General features: G+C 46.6%; 1 pseudogene; it reads left to right on the plus strand.

Annotated features, from left to right (window-relative positions):
• The window catches only part of LOC138487583 (zinc finger protein 850-like), a 673,452-nt pseudogene that overhangs the window by 635,424 nt on the left and 15,324 nt on the right, over window positions 1-22,704 (plus strand).

Consider the following 22,704-nt stretch of genomic DNA (forward strand, 5'->3'; position numbering starts at 1 on the left):
GCGCGCTTGACGGCCCGGGCTGCTGGCACGTATAGTTTGTGGTGGCGTTCTCAGTGGGGTGAGATGGCCTCGGTACAGCCACCATCCCCTGCACCCTCTCAATGAAGAATGACCACCGTAGGGAGTAATGTGCCACATTGGCCCGTGGTCTTGAATGCTGACCAGTCTGGACACCAGATGTTCTTGTAGACATGGGAAGTTGGGTAAAGGCCCAAATGCTTGGTAGGTCTGACAGCAGAATTATATTCATGTCCTGCGAGTGGAAATGATAGATATTTACTTTATATGACAGGTGGCACGATGACCAATCCTGAAGAGTCATTCAGCATAAAGAGAGAGGAAGACCTCCACTTAATCCAACCTCCGGAGACAGAAGAGAGAGAGAGAAAGGAAGACATTCTCAGCTCAGGCGACTGCAAAGGTACAGTGTCTATACTACTGACATTCAACATATATAACAAGTACCCCACCCTCCCCCCTCCTCACTCCAGGCCCCAAAGGGGGATCACATGCAAACCTCAGAATTATACCAGGAAAGGGTTCATCATTTTAACTTACTCTGTTGTGTTATTCAATGTCAATAGAAAATTGAAAAACAAAACACGGCTGCAGCCTTTGTAAAAAAGCCAAGGGTCTTTTTCCCCCTTTTCCCATGCTGAGTGGAAGGTTCGGGGAAGAATTGTTAGGGAGAATTCTCTGTTTAGGCTGAATTTCCTACCCTAGTGAGTCCCCCCAGCAGCTTTGCTGGATTTTTGGGGTTTATTTTTTTCTCCTGCCAAGAGTGAGACTCTTTTACCCTCACTCTTGGACATGATTTGAGTGTCTTTCTTTGACTGTACATGTGTTTAATGGGCTATGGGGTCTTTTACTCCATAGGGCTTCATGTGTTTTTGTGATGTGTGTTACACAGCACTCTCCGTGCAGTGACACAGGGGTGTCATAGTGACCCCCCAGTATAGACTCCATACCCTGGGACTGACTACTGTCTCCCAGGGCATGTAAAGTCACCATTGGCTTTACTAGTCTCAAATTCTGAACAGAGCCAGTACAAACCATCATATTGTGGACGTACTGGCAGGGGCAATTCGATTGCCCCGGGGTCTGTTAGTCGAGGGGGCACGTTCTCCGTCCCCCCTGATCGGGTTTTGGCTGGTGGCAGTGGATACTACTTTTTATATTCAACCGCGAATATATCTCTATGGGATTTTCCCATTGTTCGAGGCTACCAACTTTAATTATTTAATTCCTATAGCCTCGAACATACCGCCGGTTTATTTATTTATTATTAATTCTCCAGTTGGTACTTTTTGCCAGAACTCGGTTCTAAAATGGCGTTTGTGTTCTCTTCTGTGACTCCAACCCAAGTCGTGCCCTTTGTTCCACTTTTTGGCGGGCTTCTCCACAGAAGCCCTCCACAGTGGTGCCACTCTGTCTGGGGTACTTAGGAGGGGTGGAGGGGGATTTAGGCACCCTGGACTGAGTTGCCTAGGCAACTCAAATCGCACTCCGTCCTGATTGGCCCAAGTGGTGAGCCGGCCAGCTCACCACTTAGCATGTTTGAGTGACAGCTAGGCTGTGTGAATGGGGGTTTTCTGCATAAAAGCAGGGCTTTGGGGACTGGAACTTTAGAAGTCGCCACAGGACCGAAGAATCCGACGAGGGAGAAGCTGAGCCGACCTGCTACGACGACACCACCGGTGGAGCCCTGCTGAACCGTCTCACCCCTTTTCCCAACGACAGAGGAGATCTCCAGCCCGGAGAGTCTTCTTCCTTCGACTGGTGGGGATAACCAGTCTGCTTCCTTTTTCGCTTCCTGGATAATCTTGTGGCCGCCTTGCCTGTGCCAAGCACCCCGGCAACCGGGATACCACGTTTTACCACTACCGCGAATCAAAGGATAATACCTTTAACCGGAAAACTCAGCGGCTGGTTTCTTCCCTGGCAGTGCAACGACCTTCATCTTTCCTCCACGTCGAGATCTTCTCTTCTTCTGGATGACACTGCAACTTGCACCCGCTGCCAGGAACAACTGCCCCCGCTGGAGGATCCTTTCCACCTAAGGTACCGTGTTCCGCCTGGCTTCCCTTGCAACCGACTGTAAGGGGTAGATTTAGCCCCCGGTTTTCGAACCTGGGTTAGCCTGGGACACCCTGGCTAAACTTTTCTGAGCCTCTCTAAACTCTTTCTGAACTCTCTGCAAGACTTTCAAAACCTATTGTAATTGTGTGATCTTGGGCGCATTTGTACTCTGCTCTCTCTAAGAGTGAGCCCGGCCTATGGACTTTGGCTCACAAGTAACTTTTGTCTTCTCTGCCTTGCTAAAGTGTTCCTAAATCTTAGAGTGGTGTATCTTCCTACATTCTGCCTTTTCCCCTCCCTTTTTGTTAACTTATTGGAGTGCCATCTATAGTTAAGCGCTCACCTCTGTCTGGAAATAAGTGGTGTTAACTAAAACTTGTCTGATAAGGGATGTATATATAATAATAGTAACTGTGTTTAGAGTGATTTTCGATAATAGTGCTGGAGTGTTTCAATAAGTGTGTTTTTAAATAAATAATTATATACCTTGATACCAAAGCTCTGGTCAGTGTTTGCTTGTGCTATTGTATCTGAGTGCCTATTGTGTATACTTTGCATACTGCCTAACTCTTCTTGATGGAAGTCTGACTGCTCAGCCACAGCTACCAAAGTGAATCTTTGTGGTACAGACTGCTACCAAGTGGGTTTACTGCTAACTCCTGTAGTCCTAAATCTTTTGCAGTGTTCCCAAAGGGAACTGCACAGGTTTCTGCCTAACACTGGTGTACAGCGGTGGGATTTGTATTGAGTATACATGTTAGTGTGCTTTAGGATACCTTAGGTCAACTAACCACAAAGCTTAGTACTGAAAAAGTAATCCTCTAACATGTCAACTATGGAAAGTTATAGTCAAAAGTCCCTTGCTACAAAAACTGCTGATTGTTTAAGAGTTCTCTGTAAGCATAAGAATCTCATGACTAAGGGCAGGAAAATGGAGCTAATAGAAAGGTTGTTAGCTAACCAAAGTCTGGATGATGGTTCAGAGGAACCTACCACTCCAGCAATTGTAGATAACAGTATTGAGATTGAAACTAAACCAAATGTTGATGATCTTGAGGAAGAGTCAGAAGAGGAGGGTGAGGCTGCTGTGACTGTCCCCCGCCCTAGGCCTCTGTCTGCTCTGCCAGCTGTACCTACTGGGCCTTTGCCAGGTCCCTCACTTAGTCCTCAATATCTTGAATTAGAGAAAATGAAACTGGAATTAGAGTTTAAACGAATTAGTGCTCAAACAGAACAAAAGCACAAGAACTAAGGTTAAGGGAAATGGAGCTCAAGCATGAGCTAGAAATGAAGAAATTATCTGTCGACAATGCTTCTCTCTCTGGCTCCTCTAGAAGTTCCAGTCCTAAAAGACCCCGGATGCCTAAGGAATTGGTTGGTATGTATGAGCCTAAGTTGGATGTGTTGGATTGTTTGTCTCTGTTTGAATATAATCATGGGCTCCAGAACATCACAGGAAATGACTTACTCACCTGGTTGTTCTCTAGGCTTCCCCCTGTTGCAACTGATGTGGTAATGGAAATGGACGAGGAGGATAAGAAGGATTATGAATGTGTGAAACTAGCTAGATGTTTGATAGTTAGATTTGGGAAGACCCCTTCCCAGTATCTTAAGAGGTTTAGAAGCCTCAAAAAGCATGATGGTACCCCTTGGGCTACCTGGGTGAGTGAAGGGTTGAAAAACTTAGAGGGATGGATTAAGGGTTACAAAGTGAACACTTATGAGGGTATGAGAAATTTGTTTATGTTGGAGTCAATTTATGATGCCTGCTCTCCTGAGCTCAGACAGCACTTGGCTGATTCAAAGTAATTAGATTCCAGAAAACTAGCTAAGGCTGCTGACTTGTGGGTTGCCAACAGGGCCACTCACAAGGATTCTGGGGTAACTCAGAAAAAGGATGAGGGGAAACAGCCTAAAAAGGACTCCAAAGAGAATTCTAATACTGCAAATTCCAAAGAGGGCCCCAAACAAAACCATAAGGGTAAGCCACAAGGGAAACCAAATCAGGCTAGTGTACCCTCTGGTCCCAGACCAGAAGGAGGTCAGAACAAGCCTCCATTCCAGCGAGCCTTTGGCTCATGCTATGTTTGTAAGGCTACTGACCATGTGAAAGGAGATCCCAGATGCAAAGGTAAACTTCCAGGGATCCAACTTGCCTCCTTAGCCTTCGCTAAAGAAGAGGAAGTACATATGGCAAGTGGAAACTTTCTACTACTGGCTGATGAACCCACTGGAGTCTCAGCCAGTGTTTCTTTAGTCTCTCTGGGGTTGTGGGAACAACAGAATTTAGATGTGTATAATTCTATCCCAGATAATACTAAAGAGCATTATAAAGACAGTGTCCAGGTGAATGATCAGGAGACTCCTGCCATTAGGGACACTGGGGCCAGCATAACTGTGGTGGGTGAATCATTTTTCAAGGCAGAGGACGTTGCTAAGGCACCCAAATACCTCACCAAGTTAGCTGGAGGGCCTGTGCAGATGTGTCCCCAGTTACCAGTTCTCATCCAGTGCAATGATATGACCGTACAGATACCTGTCAGTGTACAATGTGAGGTGCCAGGAAGGGTACTGTTGGGTAATGACTTAAAGGCTCTTGGAGTTGTGTCATATACCCCTAGGCCCCCTAGTAAACGGTTACAGGAGCTAACCAAAACTGCAAGGGAGAAAACCTTGAGAGGTTCTTCTCAGGAGATGATGAAGAAAGATATCACTCCTCCTCCACTGGAGCAAACTACTGCAGTCTCAACCAGATCAGGAGCCAAGGGGCAACCCAAGACTCCCAGGAACAAGCCAGCAGCAAGCACTCCAGTGCTTCCAACAAGGACTTCCCCTAGGTTGTCCAAAGTTACACCTGTAACTCCACCTCCGGCTGAGAGGGAGGTACAACCCTGTGTGGTTGAGCTAGACTCTGAAGAGTAGCTAGTAGGAGGCCCAGACCTTATTGGAGATTTGGATCCAGCTGACCATCCTGAGCTGCAGTGTTTACTGGCAGAAGGTGGACCCAGCAGATCAGCTTTCCATAAGGGCCAAAGAGAATGTCCAACTCTGGAAGGTCTCCGCCACCAGGCAGCTTCTCAGGCTGATGAGCAAGAGCCTGGGAAGTACAGGTTACACTGGGAAGATGGCCTCTTCTACAGTGAACCAACTGAGTCTGAACCTGGAGACTACAAGCACCTTGTAGTACCGCAAGAAAACAGACAACAGTTCTTACAACTAGCCCATGAGATACCTTTGGTTGGTCACTTGAGTTTCAAGAAGACCAAGGAAAGGCTCTCTCTCTACTTTTATTGGCCAAAGATGGGGGCTGAAGTAGACAAGTATTGTAAGAGCTGCCATACCTGCCAGACTTCTGGTAAGGTTGGTTCCAAGAATGTGGCACCTTTAGTGCCTCTCCCAGTTGTGGGAGTCCCATTTGAGAGGGTAGGGATTGACATTGTTGGTCCCCTTGATCCTCCCACCTCCTCAGGCAACAGGTTTATCCTTGTTGTAGTAGACCATGCTACTAGGTACCCTGAGGCAATTCCTATGAGGACTGTTACAGCTCTGGCTGTGGCTAAGGCCCTCCTTGGTATTTTTACCAGGGTTGGGTTTCCTAAGGAAGTAATCTCCGACAGAGGATCACATTTTATGTCCAACTACATGAAGGCCATGTGGAAAACCTGCGGAGTTACTTACAAGTTCTCAACAGCATACCACCCTCAGACAAATGGGTTGGTAGAAAGGTTCAACAGAACCATGAAGAGCATGATAGGTGCTTTAGAGGAACCTCTTAAAAGAAAGTGCGACCTTCTACTGCCATGCCTTCTCTTTGCTTATAGGGAAGTCCCTCAGGAGGGAGTAGGTTATTCTCCCTTTGAACTTCTTTATGGCCATCCGGTCAGAGGTCCATTGGCCCTGATCAAGGAGGGGTTGGAGAGTGCTCCTTCCCCCAAGCCGGTCAGAGTGGCTGACTATGTGATAGGTCTCCGACGGAGAATGTCACACATGATGGCAGAAGCAAGTGACAACTTGAAAGCTGAACAAGCTCTGGTCAAGCATTGGCATGATCAGAAGGCTAACATGGTTGAGTTTACTCAAGACCAGCCAGTTTTCGTTATGCTCCCAACAAGGCAGAGGGCCTTGCAAGACAAATGGATGGGACCCTTCAAGGTTGTGGGAAAACTTGCAGAGGTCAACTATCTGGTGGATCTGGGCAAACCCAGGGAAGCTCCCAGAGTCTTCCACACCAACCGCCTCAAAGTCTATGTCTCTAGACCAGAAGTAGGAGCCTTGCTTCTAGCTTCATCGGAAGAGGAGGAGGAGAGTGAAGCTCTACCTGACCTCCTGAGAGGCTTACCTTTGGACGAAAAGGTTGAAGGAGTTAATCTCTCTTCAGATCTGACACCTGAGCAACAGGAGGAGTGCAAATCTATGTTAAATCAGTTTGCCTCCCTGTTCTCACTTTTACCAGGCTTGACCCCTTGGGGACAGCATGATATTCTCACTGGTGACTGTCTGCCAGTCAAAAGCAGAGGGTACAGAATGTCAGAACATGTCGGAACCCACATCAAAGGTGAGGTCAAGAAGATGCTTGATCTCGGGGTAATAGAGCCCTCTACTAGTCCATGGTCTAGCCCAGTTGTGTTAGTACCAAAGGCAGGATCCAAGGAGTTGAGATTCTGTGTGGACTATAGAGCTCTTAATGCAGTCACCAAGACTGATGCCCACCCTTTGCCAAGGACAGATGAGTTGGTGGATAGACTTGGCGCAGCCAAGTACCTCAGCACATTTGACCTTACGTCAGGCTATTGCAAATAGCCCTGACAGACCATGCCAAGGAGAAAACTGCATTTTCTACCCCAGTTGGCTTATACCAATTCAAGGTTATGGCTTTTGGACTGAAAAATGCACCTGCCACATTTCAAAGGATGGTAAACCAAGTTCTAGCTGGGATGGAGGACTTCTGCATGGCATACTTGGATGACATTGCAGTCTTCAGCCACTCCTGGGAGGAACATGTGAACCACCTGGGACATGTTTTGCAGGCTCTTGAGCAGGCCCATCTGACCATCAAGGCAAGTAAATGCCAGATAGGACAGAGTAAAGTGGTCTACCTTGGACATGAGGTAGGAGGTGGAGAAATAAGGCCTTTGCTCAGCAAAATTGAAGCTGTGCAAAATTGGACAATACCTACTACTCAGACTCAAGTGAGAGCCTTCCTAGGCCTCACTGGGTATTACAGGAATTTCATTGAGAACTATGGGACCATAGCTTCTCCACTGAATGTAATCTCCTCTCCAAAATTCCCTAAGAAGGTCAAATGGAATGAGGAGTGCAATCAGGCCTTTGAAAGCCTGAAAAAGGCTCTTTGCCAAGCTCCAGTACTGAGAGTTCCTGACTACCTGCAAGCCTTCATTGTACAAACGGATGCTTCCAATGTAGGAATAGGTGCAGTCCTTAGCCCACTGGATGGGAAAGGTAGGGAGCACCCCTTTTGCTTCATCAGCCGTAAGCTGAAGGATCCTGAGACAAGGTGGGCAACAATCGAAAGATAATGCTTTGCTATTGTGTGGGCACTGAAGAAGTTTAGGCCATACTTGTATGGTTCTACTTTTGTCATTCAGACTGACCACCAACCCTTGAGATGGTTAATGCAAATGAAGGGAGAAAATCCAAAACTATTGAGATGGTCAATCTGCCTGCAAGGGTTTGATTTCACCATTGAGCACAGGTCATGGTGTCACCACCAAAATGCTGATGGTCTCTCTAGGATTTATGTCATCGACTAGAGGTATGAGATTCATCCAGGAGTGGATTAAATCCTCCTGTCCCTTAGACTGGGGGGGGGGGCGAGTGTTAGGGTGAATTCTCTGTTTAGGCTGAATTTCCTAACCTAGTGAGTCCGCCAGCAGCTTTGCTGGATTTTTGGGGTTTATTTTTTTCTCCTGCCAAGAGTGAGACCCTTTTACCCTCACTCTTGGACATGATTTGAGTGTGTTTCTTTGACTCTAGATGTGTTTAATGGGCTATGGGGTCTTTTACTCCATAGGGCTTCAGTGTTTTTGTAATGTGTGTTATACAGCACCCTCAGTGCAGTAACACAGGGGTGTCATAGTGACCCCCCAACATAGACTCCATACCCTGGGACTGACTTCTCTCTCCCAGGGCATGTAAAGTCACCATTGACTTTACTAGTCTCAAATTCTGAACAGAACCAGTACAAACCATCATATTGTGGATGTACTGGCCGGGGCAATTCGATTGCCCCGGGGTCTTTTAGTCGAGGGGGCACGTCTCCGTCCCCCCTGATCGAGTTTTGGCTGGTGGCAGTGGATACTACTTTTTATATTCAACCGCAAATATATCTCTATTGGATTTTCCCATTGTTCGAGGCTACCAACTTTAATTATTTAATTCCTACAGCCTCGAACATACCGCCGGTTTATTTATTTATTTATATATATATATATATTTTTTTTTTATTTGAACTTTACTCAGTAAAGACTGAGTTTTGTCAAAAACCTTCTCTATCTTGCATATCATAACAGAAAGCGAACCCACGAATGGTAGCTTCTCGCAAAAACCTCCCCTAGAGGGTGGGAAACCGGGCCAAAGTCCAAGTCCTAAACCTTGTCCGGGAAGCTAAAAGGCCTCATTCAGCAGGGTCATGGTCCGTCACCAAAGTACTTTCAGTCCGAAGACTGTTAATTTGTTCAAATGCTAGGTCGATGAGTTTGGCCAGAGCCAGGGTCCATCTTGTCTTCTCACCCGATATCAGTCTATTCCATAGTTCATCTACTTGGAAAATCCACATATTTTCGGCCAGGCAGGGTAGGTATAGCCTTCTGTTTTCCATTGTGTTGGGACACTCGACCACGAGATGTTTTAAAGTCTCAGTAGCGGACTCGTTGTTGCATAAACGGCAGCGGCTTTCAGTTCCATTTCTTCTTAAAATTATGATCTCTCTTGTAGGGAGGAGGTTGAATCTGGCTCTCATGACAGAAATTCTCAGCTTCTTATTTGGAAACTTTACACAGTACTGGAGCGGTTTTTTCCCCTTGTTGAAAGTGGGTGGGAGATGTTTCAGGAGTTTGTTTTCCATCGCCTTTTCTGTTGTCACAATCCAGTCCATGTTTTCCGTCTTTTTTAAAACATTTTCTGGGTTTCCTATTAGCTCTTTTTCGGTGCATTCAACTTTTCTCATATCATTCTTTCTCGCTTCCACCCATTTAAAGCCGTACATTTGCCTAAATCAATTTCATCCCGTATGGTATTATAAATGGGTAGGGTGTCAGACATGATGATTCGTCTGTAGAGGCGCAAGGCGCTTTGATCCACTGTCGACGCTAATGATATGAGCCCCAACTCTCTCCTTATGGCTGGCATGGCGGTAGATTTGGGTAGGCCTAAGACCGTTTTCCAGAGGTGGCCTTCGATTTTGCTCCATATGTTGCGCTGGAGATATAGCACACACTCCGTACCATACGTCAGGGCCAGAACAACCTTGGTGTTCTAGAAAGTTATAGCCGGGATCAGGGAGAATTTGACATATTTGCGGTCTACTGCTCTGGTTTGCGTAGTCAGTCTTTTCACTTTTTCCCAGAGTTGGTCAACAAGGCTCTTTTCCACACCTGAACTGTCTAATTGAATCCCCAGATATTTAAAGTTGGTTACGATTTCGATTTTTGACTCGTCCAGGAAGAACTTTAGATTTTTCGTCTTTTTGCAGGGGACTTTCTCGAGTACCATGACCTTTGTCTTCGATTTGTTAAGTTCCAGCTTATTTTCCAGGATATAGGCCTCCAAATTACGGAGTTTTCTTTGCAGGCCCACCTTCGTTTGGTCGATCACAATGATGTCATCTGCGTAGAGTAACCGTGGGATCTCAGTTTTCCCGATTTTTGGGGGAAAAGATCGAATTTTTTCTTTGGAGAGTTGATAATCGCCCAAGAAAGCTGTGAACAGTACCGGTGCCAAAGGACATCCCTGCTTTACTCCTCGATTAACATTTATCTCCTCTGAGAGCATGCCCTGATTGTTGAGTTTAACTCTTATTTTGGTGTTCGAATGGAGCGCTTTTATTGGCTCCAATATTTTTGCCGGGCAGTTCCAATCTTGAAGCTTCGTCCACAGGCTTTTTCTGTCGATCTTATCAAAGGCCTTTGAGAGGTCCACGAATGCCAAATATACTTTAGGCGCCCCCTCTTTGACTTTGGCTTTCATGATGTTAAGTATGAGAAGGTTGATTGATGTACATCCATTTTTCTGGAAGCCAGTTTGAAGCTGATCTTTGGCCTGGCTGTCTTTTTCCCAAGCTCGAAAATGGACGAGTAGCAGGGTCGCGTAGATTTTACCCAGAATGTCCAAAAGGGCGATTGGTCTATAACTCGCCGGTTCTTGTCTCGGTCCCTTTTTATAAATCGGGACAATGACTGCTTTCTGCCATGATTCCGGCACCATGTTGGTTCTACCACATTCCGAATAGATACCACTGATCGTTTCAGCCCATTTTTCCGGGAACATTTTCAGGTCCATGTTGGAGAGTCCATCAGGGCCCGGCGCTCTAGATGTTTTCAGGTTCCGTATGGCTGTTTCGATGTCCATAGTATTTGATAGATCGACCCACGTTATCACTTGGTTTTGCTTTGCCCCTTGGCTGTCACTGGTGGGTCCGTCGAATTCAGCCGTAAAATATTGGATCCAATATTCTTCCGCTACAGCATTTCCCATTGCGGCGGACAGGGGCCTGTTCATCTCTTTTATTAAACCCCAAAAGTCACTAGATTTTTTTGTGTCAAGTTTTTGCATCATCGCCTCGGCATCGTTTTGGTACAGAGTGGCTTTGTGATGTTTATGCCAATTTCTGTAGCTTAAATTTTCCTTGCGCCAATTTTCCCAATCAAGCTCATCGTTGTATTTCTTAGCTTTTCTTCGCAAACGACGTACAATTTTTCTTTTTTCTACCACCGTCTTATCATACGTGTGATTGTTCTGGGGCATATCCTTCGCTTTCCCTGCTCCTTTGACCTGGAAAGCTAGCAATAACGGTAGGTAGTTTGGTCTTTCTCTCTTGTCGGTCCAAGCCTGATCTTTTACTCTCACCTCCCAGGTATTTCTGATTTTCTCAATATCTCGTTCGGTTAACCGCAGGCGAGTCTGTTGCTGGTTTAAATCTGTCGTCCAATTGTAGGTTTTGAATATCCTGGTAGTGATACTCCATGAACAGCACAGAAGGTTGTGATCACTATGGATGGTTTTTTTGACCTCGAAATCTGACAGCTCCTCGCTGAAGCCATTGGAGATAAAGATGTAGTCCAAAGTTGCTTTTGATTCATTTCGTTCCCATGTTGGAAAGTTAATTTGATAGGGGAATAACCTTGCTACATTTTGGACATTTCTTTTACTCATAACTTCATTCAAGGCTATGCCTCTTTCGGTAGCAGAATCCATGTCTCCCCCATGGACCCTCGGAATGGACTCCAAGACCTCGGTACATTTAGCGTTCATGTCGCCGCATATGATGAGCTCGATTTTATCAAATTCTGCATATAGCTGGTCAATTGTATCGGCGATGTTGTTGCAGAATATTTTGGTAGACATTTGTTGCGGGTTCCAATAGCAGTTTATAATAGCTATCGTCTTTTGATGTCCATTTTTCCTTTTGATCTTTTATTTATTTATTATTAATTCTCCGGTTGGTATTTTTTGCCAGAACTCGGTTCTAAAATGGCGTTTGTGTTCTCTTCTGTGACTCCAACCCAAATCGAGCCCTTTGTTCCACTTTTTGGCGGGCTTCTCCACAGAAGCCCTCCACAGTGGTGCCACTCTGCCTGGGGTACTTAGGAGGGGTGGAGGGGGATTTAGGCACCCTGGACTGAGTTGCCTAGGCCACTCCGTCCTGATTGGCCCAAGTGGGGAGCCGGCCGGCTCACCACTTAGCATGTTTGAGTGACAGCTAGGCTGAGGGAATGGGGGTTTTCTGCATAAAAGCAGGGCTTTGGGGACTGGAACTTTAGAAGTCGCCACAGGACCTAAGAATCCGACGAGGGAGAAGCTGAGCCGACCTGCTACGACGACACCACCGCTGGAGCCCTGCTGAACCGTCTCACCCCTTTTCCCAACGACAGAGGAGATCTCCAGCCCGGAGAGTCTTCTTCCTTCGACTGGTGGGGATAACCAGTCTGCTTCCTTTTTCGCTTCCTGGAGCATCTCGTGGCCGCCTTTCCTGTGCCAAGCACCCTGGCAACCCGGGATACCATGTTTTACCACTACCGTGAATCAAAGGGTAGTACCTTTAACCGGAAAACTCTGCGGCTGGTTTCTTCCCTGGCAGTGCAACAACCTTCATCTTTCCTCCACGTCGAGATCTTCTCTTCTTCTGGACGACGCTGCAACTTGCACGCGCTGCCAGGAACAACTGCCCCCGCTGGAGGATCCTTTCCACCTAAGGTACCGTGTTCCGCCTGGCTTCCCTTGCAACCGACTGTACGGGGTAGATTTAGCCCCCGGCTTTCGAACCTGGGTTAGCTTGGGACACCCAGGCTAAACTTTTCTGAGCCTCTCTAAACTCTTTCTGAACTCTCTGCAAGACTTTCAAAGCCTATTGTAATTGTGTGATCTTGGGCGCATTTGTGCTCTGCTCTCTCTAGAAGTGAGCCCGGCCTATGGACTTTGGCTCACAAGTAACTTTTGTCTTCTATGCCTTGCTAAAGTGTTCCTAAATCTTAGAGTGGTGTAGCTTCCTACATTCTGCCTTTTCCCCTCCCTTTTCGTTAACTTATTGGAGTGCCATCTATAGTTAAGCGCGCACCTCTGTCTGGAAATAAGTGGTGTTAACTAAGACTTGTCTGATAAGGAATAAGGGATGTATATATAATAATAGTAACTGTGTTTAGAGTGATTTACAATGATAGTGCTGGAGTGTTTCAATAAGTGTGTTTTTAAATAAATAATTATATACCTTGATACCAAAGCTCTGGTCAGTGTTTGCTTGTGCTATTGTATCTGAGTGCCTATTGTGTATACTTTGCATACTGCCTAACTCTTCTTGAGGGAAGTCTGACTGCTCAGCCACAGCTACCAAAGTGAATCTTTGTGGTACAGACTGCTACCAAGTGGGTTTACTGCTAACACCTGTAGTCCTAAATCCTTTGCAGTGTTCCCAAAGTGAACTGCACAGGGTTCTGCCTAACACGAATACCAAAAGAGGAGAACACCATTAGGTGAGATGGGGTGTCCCCCCTCCACTACGCTAATGTCCTTACCCAATGTCCTCTGAACTTTCGTAGGATGCTGTCATTTTACCTCCACCTCATCCCAACCATGTCCTTCTCTAAAATGTAGAATCACCATTACATATAGCAAGAGGAAACCCATGTGCGATACACACGTGGGGAAGGGGCGACCTAGCACCATATATACTTGCCATTCTGACATTTATGTTTCACATTGATTTACCTTTAAGAAACCGGTTTACCTCTGGTCTCTGGGTGAGTCTGAGGCTCTATCCCCCACCCTCCATCAGTCCGTCCCTTTCCCTATTTTTAATGTCAGAGTTGAGCATCTGGCACCCGAGCGTCCGCTTGTCAGAGCAGATGTTCTAAGGGCGCTGCCATTCCCTGTTGGCACCTGTTCGCGCTAGCGCGCACCGCCATCCGCCCTCTTTATTGCTGTAGCCACTTGGTTATGTTACCATTGTTAATTGCTCCCCATGAAGCTCTATCTTTATCTCCTCACTATTTATCTTATTACATGGTTCTGCTCCATGAATATTCCTCCTCTACTTCTCTCTCTAGACCCAGGCGTATCCCACTATTCAGGTTTCTCTCCCTGTTTCTATTAATTTAGGGCTTTGGAATGCTCGCTCCATCGTCTCCAAAACAGATTTGGTTTTGGAGCTCTCTTTTATTTCCTTTTAATTTGGTTTCCTCTATATTGCTGAAACTTGCCTCTGCCATTTCGACACTGCTACTGCAGGTGCTTTAACCTCTTCCTGCTCCTCTTTCACTCACCTTGACTGTCAGGTCTGGTGGCGGGACTGGTGTGGTCCTTCACCCGCATTGAACTTCTGCCCCTCTTTCATTTCTGTTCCCTTCTTTTTCTCCTTTTGAAACTCCTGCCCTCTCTTTTTCCATCCCTACTGGTAATCTATCGTCCCAAGGCGCTCGCGGATATTTATGACCACTTTGATTCCTTGCTATCTCCATTGTCCTCCCTTGCCTCCCATTTCATCGTCCTTGGAGATTTTAATATTCAGCTTGCTCTATATGATCCTGCCTCTTGCCCTTGATATTTCTACTCGCTCTGATAATCTTAATTTACTGCCTTCCGCTGCTACTCACATTATCGCTGGGGTCGTAGGTTGGTCGTCACTTCACGTGAATGCTCCGTTCTTGATGCTATTCGGTCCCATTTCCTTCCACCCTCTGACCACTTTCTCTCTTTTTCCTTTTTTCCTCCACCTCCTACTATTAGCTATTTCTCTACGTCTTCTTTACTATATCGTAATACTTGGAATCGTGATCCTTGTGCTCTAATTACGTCCTTTTCTTCCTTTTTAACAGATCTCGCAGACTTCTCTTACTCTGATCTGGATTCTGCAGTTCATAAGCTCCATTATGCTATGTCCTCATCTTTAAATTTACACCTGGGGGGAAACCTCCTCGCCCGTGGCTCTCAGATTCTCTTAAACAACTGAGAATCGAGCTCCGTAGAGCATAGCGGAAAATGGCTAAAATCTCTTAGCACTACTGCTTACCAATTGTTCTCTGCACTCTGTCGGTCATTCACTTTGCAACTCAAACAAGCTAAACCCAACTGCTTTGAGAATTGTATTCGGACTCTGAGGACTTCTCCAAAACATCTGCACTCTACCTTGAATTAAGCCCTCGTTCCTTTCTCCTCTGATCCTTCTTCTTGTTTGTTTCTTACTTCCAATGACTTTGCCATCTTCTTCCTCTCTAAAATAGAGAGCATTAGATACTCTCAAATTCCACAGGCTGCTACTATTCCTGATATCTCCACAAATCTCTTTCCTCTGACCCCTGACCATCCTCCCTTCGCCTTCAGTCCCATCTCTGAGGCAGACGTTCTCACTCTCGTTTCTCGTTCCGATTCCACTGCTGCTCTCTCTGGCCCCCTACCTGCTCCACCTATTCAACCTATTCACCCTGCTTTGGTCTCTGTCTTATCTGTTGTTTTTAATTCCTTTTTATCTTCTGGTTGGTTACTTTCTGTCTGCATTTAAAGCTGCCACTGTTATTCCTCTCCTCAAGAAATCTTCCATTCATCCTTCTGTACCTTCTCATTTCCACCCCATTTGTCTTCTTTAACTTCAACTCGGCTGTCATTTTATCTTAATTTATCTTCTCGCTTCTCATCAGTCCGGTTTACGTTTTGTCTTCTCCATGGAAACTGCTCTTCTCTCTGTGTTAAACTCTATTCTTCAGGCCAGCCATCTTAAGCATCTTCTATCCTTGTCATACTTGATGTTAGCGCTGCTTTGATACTGTGTCCATCAGACTCTGCTTTCCACACTCTCTTCTTTCTCTGGCACTGCCCTCCATTGGGTTCCCTCTTAATTATCTGACCGTTCTTTTGTCGTATGCTGGAAATGGCTATCTCTCAGTCACATTCTCTCCCGTTAATAGTTTTACAGGGCTCTGTCCTTGGTCCCCTTTTATTTTCCCTCTGCACATCTCCTTTGGCTACTTTAATTCTTGCCTGTGGGTTTCATGTGCACTTATATGCAGAGGGGCAGGGTGGCCATTCAAGAGCGAGCCACCTGTGAAGGAGAGAGATCTGCCCCCACTTTTTGCTTGGAAAAGTATCTGATCTGCAGGGAGTTAGAGCTAGATGACTGAAGGGCTCTAGCAGGGAGGTATTTAGAGAGAGGGTTGGATGTAGTGGGGTCCCAGGCCCCATAAAGCCTTGTTGATGATACAGAGGGTCTTGAACCGGGAGCCAGTGGAGAGACTTAAGGGCTGGAGAGACGTGGTCCCTGAGCGTGAGGCCAAGGACAAGTCTTGCAGTCCTATTCCGGATTAGTTGAAGGGGCAAAGGGAGGAGTTAGGCAGATTGAGGAATCGGCTGTTGAAGTAGTCCAGCCTGGAGAGGACCAGAGCTCTGGAGACATTGGGCCTCATTACGAGTTTGGAGGTAGCCATGCCCTTAATAAGGGCATGGCTACCTCCAAACCCGGGTCCCGCAAAAGGGGACTTACCAGGCCATTGCAACCTTGAAGGGCCCGGTAAATCCCTTTTGCGTGACCCGGACCCGGTACGTCCCCATTCCCATTTGATAACGGGGCCATTGCTGCCATCCGGTAATGCTCGCGGGTGCCGCTCTGCACGCCTGATGCTGAACTGCCTAAAGACTATGGGCCTCATTCCGAGTATGGCGGTAGGGGGTTAACGGCACTGGTAAGGATGCCGGTGCCGTTAACCCCCTACCACCACATTCCGAGGTCCTTTCGCGGGTCCCACCAGGAACGGCTGGTCTGACCAGCCGTCCTTAGCGGGACCCGTTAAGGGACCATGGAGCTAATAACTTAATAATGGGCCCGCCATTTGCGGGCCCGTTATTAGCTCCTTCCCCATTCCCATTGAGCCCTATGGGGGATCAAATGGAAATGGGGAATGATTTTCAGAATGGGGACCTACCGGGTCCTCCAAGGTCGGAATGACCCGGTGAGTCCCCATTCTGTCTACCAGGACACGGGTTTGGAGGCAGCCATGGTGGTAATAGCACCATGGCTGCCTCCAAACTCGTAATGACCCTCTATATCTGCCCACCTGTTTCCTTCCCTTCTAGGTTGTGGACCCATTCTGGTGCAGTTAACCCTTTAGGCCCCTTGGTCTTGTATATATATATATATATTGTGATTGGATTGTGTTGGTTTATCAGTATTGCTGTGGAGTATTATTGTGTGTATGAAATAAATGTAATTGTATTTTTATAACTACAACTGACTAGGAGTAATTTGTAAGTGTCCTTGTTCTTTGTGCTTATTAAAGTCCTTCAGTCACCCTCACCCCTCCTGAGACTTAGGGCCTCATCACGAGTTGGGCGGTAACGCCGGCGGTATTACCGCCAGCGGTATTAGCCCTACCGCCAAACCCCCGGCGTTATTAGCGCCGGATCACGGGTTTGGCGGTAATGGAATTCCCCATTCCCCACTGAGCCCATTCGGGAATGCCCCATTCCCCATTGGGCCCAATGGGGAATTTTCGCGCTCTTCCCGCTGGTGGATTTCCTGCCGGCGGTAATAGTGCAAATTTTGGGCAGATTTCCCGCCAGCTCAGAGCTGGGGAGAAATCCGCCGAAGCACTGATTTGGCGGACCCTTAAATCCAGCGGTAATAGCGCGACCGCCGGATTTAAGGGTTACCGCCACACTCGTGATGAGGCCCTTAGTCTTGACTGCCGCCAAGCTACCTTGATTGGTCTGGCTTGTCCAGAAGGTTACCCTGTTCCAAGAAGCTAGGCTGGCCTCCTGAACCTCTGCCCACCAGGTCAGAGTTTAGAAATCCATCTTAACAAATTGGTGTACAGTGGTGGGATAGGACTGCAGGTATCCAGTGTTGCACACTGATAAAGGCATTTCGAATTGCACCTATCCAGGACACATATTAACTGTATAATGATATCAAAAAAGGCCATAGACCTATCCAATATAATGGAAACAAGTACCATCATGACCTTAAATGCTTCTTAGTCTAGTACATTAATACAGATGTGTGCTGAGCGAGATTTACCTGCTCAAGGCACAAAGGGTGACATGATCCAGAGGATCATAGATTGGCAAGAGTTACAGCTTGATGCCATCACCTCAGATGAGAGTGCAGAAGGAGGTGGGGCTGCTCCCACTGACAGGAATAACAGTCCGGTCGCTGTCCTCATCCATGGGGCCCAAGAAGCTGAAGATGATGATATGTTGTCCCAAGTTTCCAGGCGTCTTTAGCGGATCCCGCGAGCCGTCCAGCATGCTAACAACGGACCCTTCATTAAAGGGCCCGTTGTTAGCATCCTCCCCATTCCCATTGAGCCCTATGGGGGCTCAAATGGGAATGGGGATGTACCGGGTCCGGGTTCCTTAAATGGGGAAATACTGGGCCCTCCAAGGTCGGAATGGCCCAGTATTTCCCCATTCAGGGAACCCGGGCCCGGTACCCGGTATGGGGGTAGCCATGCCGCTAGAAGCGGCATGGCTACCTCCATTCTCAGAATGACCCCCAAAGTCTTTCGTGGCTATTTAGGCAGAATGAGAGCTGGAGGAACTTCCAAAGGATGGGTTAATGGAGAGGGCACAAGAATAGAACAAGACCTTAAAAGCAGGAGAGAAAATATTCCCTGCAGGTGGAACTTAACTTATATATTTCTGTCTTTATACCAAAGGTGACAAGATCAGCAATCAAGAGGAGTTATTCATCATAAAATTAGAAGAAAACCTGAACTCGAAGAGTCCCCCGAAAGCGGAACAGAGAGAAAGAAATGACTGTCTCCCAACAGGTGAAGCAGGAAGGGGATGGGTGCACTTGACTAGTGTAAAATATTCAATAACCCCCCCTTCTCCTTCTAGCTCCAGTATCCCTTGTAGAAATGTGATCTAATGGATCCCTTGTAGAGACGTGACAGATCTCGGAGGCTTAATCACACAAGGGTGCTGCTCCTTGTCAGTTACCTACAGCTAATTTTACATGTGTTGCTAGTCATAGGGCGTCAGCAGGCTCTGCATGGATGTCAAAGCAAGCGCTCTACTCGCTGTGCTATCTGACCTGCTCCAGATGCTATTCTTCTTCGTCTCAATAGGGGCTAAGCCCTCTGATTAACAGAGATAGAAGTGTGGAATAAGGACGTGGGGTTTGTGTAACTGGAACGTGTAAAGGTGTGTGGTGGAGGGTGGCCATACCGCGTTCTCCTGAGATGTTTTCCCTTGTCCCCAGAGGGGAAGTCTTTCCCCATGAGATCCTCCCACTGAGTACCACCCCCACGGGGGACTATCAAGTACCGGCCTCACCACCCTGGCCTCATGGGAAGGGGCTTCTCCTAGGGGCGAAGTGACAACATCACTTGATTTGTCACAGTATGCCCGTGAACAGTTTTGCAGAGGATAGCTCAGCAGAAACACGCTTATCTAGTAGGCAAGAATAGCACAGGGTTGTAACCTGATCTCAGGCATGAAGTGCAACATAAGAACCCAATTTAATTTATTTTAGTTGATTCTGAACTTTTTTAGACTGTATTTCTGATAGCACAAGGGAAGAGCTGGCAAGACACCATGGACTCGGCACAGGCTGCGCACTGTAGATCTCGGATCCCTTTCCCGACCATCTATTTCACTTCCGGATTCTCAGCTGTGTGCACGGGGAAACGGGAATGCTGCCGTCAGGGTGTTTAATGCTGGCGTGCCATTGGTGGTAGGAAGACCCAGAACAAATCTGTTGTGGGAGTTTAGGGCTGAGTGTGGCATGTTTCAGTCACTCAATGGCTTCAGCACATTTGAGAAAATGTCCAAGAAAGATTGATTGTGCTCTCTTCTTTTGAATGAACTTAAGTATACTGTAACATTTCCATTTCCGATATTTGGAGTGGCGTGATAACATTTTTTTTAAATTCCCTTTAAATACATGCTTTAATAAACACGTTTGAACTGTATACAGTAGTAATACGTTTCAGTGGAATAACCAACACATTGAACATTTTGCTTCAGACACTTCTCCAAATTTGGCCTCCTTCTAGTACCTACTGTAGTGAATCGGGGTGAGCTTCAGTAAAGGAGGGTGGCTACGGAGTGAATTTTTTGCATCCAAACATAGACTGGACGTGCATTTGTATAGTTGGGACAGACATACACACACATATACATAAATTCTCCAGCATTGGATCTCTCATGGATTCACATGCTTAGAATATTCCCCGTCGTCAGGTTCCCAGCCTGACGACGGGGAATATTGTAAGCATGTGAATCCATGAAAGATACCAACGCTGGCGAAATGGAGTTACAGGTAAGAAACTACTCCCTTCCGCTTTATATCTAAAGATTAGTACGTACTATACCCCCTTTTTTTATTAGGGGCACTACAAGGAGGACATTTATAAGCTGGTTGGACGAGGATTGTAAAAAGCCAAGAGTGACCTCTTAGCAGCCCTCAAAGCTGATAGTCGTGATAAAGTACATTTGATAAAGCAAATGAGACTCGCCTATAAAGCCAAAATTAAGAAGAAAAAAGAGGTAGAAATTGAAAGTAGATGGGAAAGTTTAAAAGAAAGCATCCTATGAACATGATCAAAAGAAGTTCTGTAAGATAGTTTCACAGGGTGACCTAAATATAGCGCATAGTCCCATTATGGCCATTCCTGCCTCCGTGTGGTGCAACCACTTTAAGCGAGGATATGAGTCGCGACCAGCAAATAACTCCACACAAGCAGCTTTACAGGGCTTGCCTATTGCCAGTGACGCTCCTCTGCTGCTTTCTGCACTGAATGGCAGGATTTATCCAGATCGATTGTGGCTGCGTTAGGCCTCAAGAGAACACCTGGCTGGGGGGGTGGGTAACCAGCAGTGTTTATTTAGAGTGATGGGGAGTATGAGGCAGAATGTTGGTATGAGAACAGTTATACCGAATGGTGTCATAGTATTGGTGTTCTAGTTGAGTGGTGGTGTAAGGAGAGAGTAAGCGTGGTGGTGTGTTATGATGTGATATAAGGTCTTTTGAACGTTCTCTGCATTCCAGACCATACTATATACGTCACGCATTTCTATCACATTCGTGCACCCCAGTTGGCTCCACACCCTCCGGCCCGCTCGACGCGCTCATGTACTCAAGTCAACCCCACACACTCAAGCCTGCTCCATACATGCACTCCTGTCAGCTCCAAGCATGCACTCCTGTCAGCTCCAAGCATGCACTCCTGTCAGTCTCATGCAAGCACTCCTTTCCGCCACACGTACTCCTCTCCACCACACGCAGTCAAAAGCGCTCTATTTACCCCGAGCCGTTTCGTGTATTCCAAGTTGTTTTATGCACTCCATCCATATATTTTCTTCCGTAGCATCTTCATATTTCACTCTTTCCAGCCACCTATGTTATACGTTTGACCCATATACGTCACTCGTTTCTTCTGTATACGGCACCGATCATCCGCCTATGGCACCCAATCCGACGGTATATGGCACTCGTTCAATTCACATATGTCGGCTGTTCCGTCAATGTGCATCACCCGTTCCATTCACATCCGGCACCCGTTCAATCCGTATATGTGATCAATTCCATTCACGTATATCATTTGTTCTATCCATATAGACTCCATCTACATTCTTCACTCATTCCGTCTGCTTTATGCATTCAGCATCTCTACGCGCTCATCCCCTCTACGCGCTCATCCCCTCTACGCGCTCATCCCCTCTACGCGCTCATCCCCTCTACGCGCTCATCCCCTCTACGCACTCATCCCCTCTACGCACTCATCCCCTCCTGCGCACTCAACCCCTCCTACACACTCATCCGTTCCCCGCACTCCTCTCTCCGCACTCATCCTCTCTCCGCACTCATCCTCTCTACGTACTCATCTGCTTTGTGTACTCATCCGCTTTATGCACTCTTGTTTTCCACTCATTCAACAGCAATAAGGTCATTTGCTGATATGTAGTAATCCTGTTCTATATATTCATCTGCTCTCTACACTCATGCACCCTATACACTCATGCACCCTATACGCTCATGTGCCCTATACACTCATCCGCTCTATACACTCATCCGTTCTATATATTCGCCAGGTCTGTACATTTATCTGTACCAGCGATCTACACACTCTCCGCACTTCCGTATTCATACGCTATGCACACTCTTGCGCTCTGCATATTCATCCGCTCTACATACTCATCTGATCCACACATGAATCCGTTTTACGCTCTTCCATGCTGCACATTCATCAGTTCTACGCACTCCTGCATTTTACTCGCTTCTCTGTTATTTACACACTCATCTGCTCTACACGCTCGTCCGCTCTATACACCCAACCATTCTACACACTTATCCGCTCAGTTTGATCATCTATTCTATACACTCATCCGATCTATTCACTCATTCAATTTACACACTCATTCGAACTATATAGTTATCTGTTCTTCCACTCATGCATTCTTCCACTCAGCGCATTCATCTGTTCCACAGGCTTCGTCAGTTTTATCTATTGCGTCCACGCCATTCACTTCGGTCACTCCTTGTGCATTAAGTCCATTTCGGGAGTTTAAATCTATTTACTGTTTCCGTATGATTTATTCTTGTTAGCCATTTCACTGCTTTGATCTACTTTTCTCGTTTAATTCCGTTTGTCCTTCTAGCTTATATTATGGGTTATTAGCTGTCCATTTCTTGCATCAGGTAGTTTGTTGGATTGGTGTCATTGATATGCTGTTGGTCTGTTGGGTTAGCTTGGTACGGGTTGGTTTTAGGGGAAGAGCCAGGTTTTCAGCAGTTTGCGGAAAGACATTAAATCCTCAGTTAGGTGGATGTGGGGTGGGAGTGAGTTCCACAGCGTGGGGGCCAAGGCTGAGAATGACGATCCGCCTAATCTGACCGAGTTTGTCTTAGGTATGACTAGTAGACCAGCTGAGCTTGATCTTAGGGTGCGTGGGGGGGTG

Source organism: Ambystoma mexicanum, chromosome 9, assembly GCF_040938575.1.
Source record: "Ambystoma mexicanum isolate Mex_15411 chromosome 9, UKY_AmexF1_1, whole genome shotgun sequence".
Lineage (NCBI taxonomy): Eukaryota > Metazoa > Chordata > Amphibia > Caudata > Ambystomatidae > Ambystoma > Ambystoma mexicanum.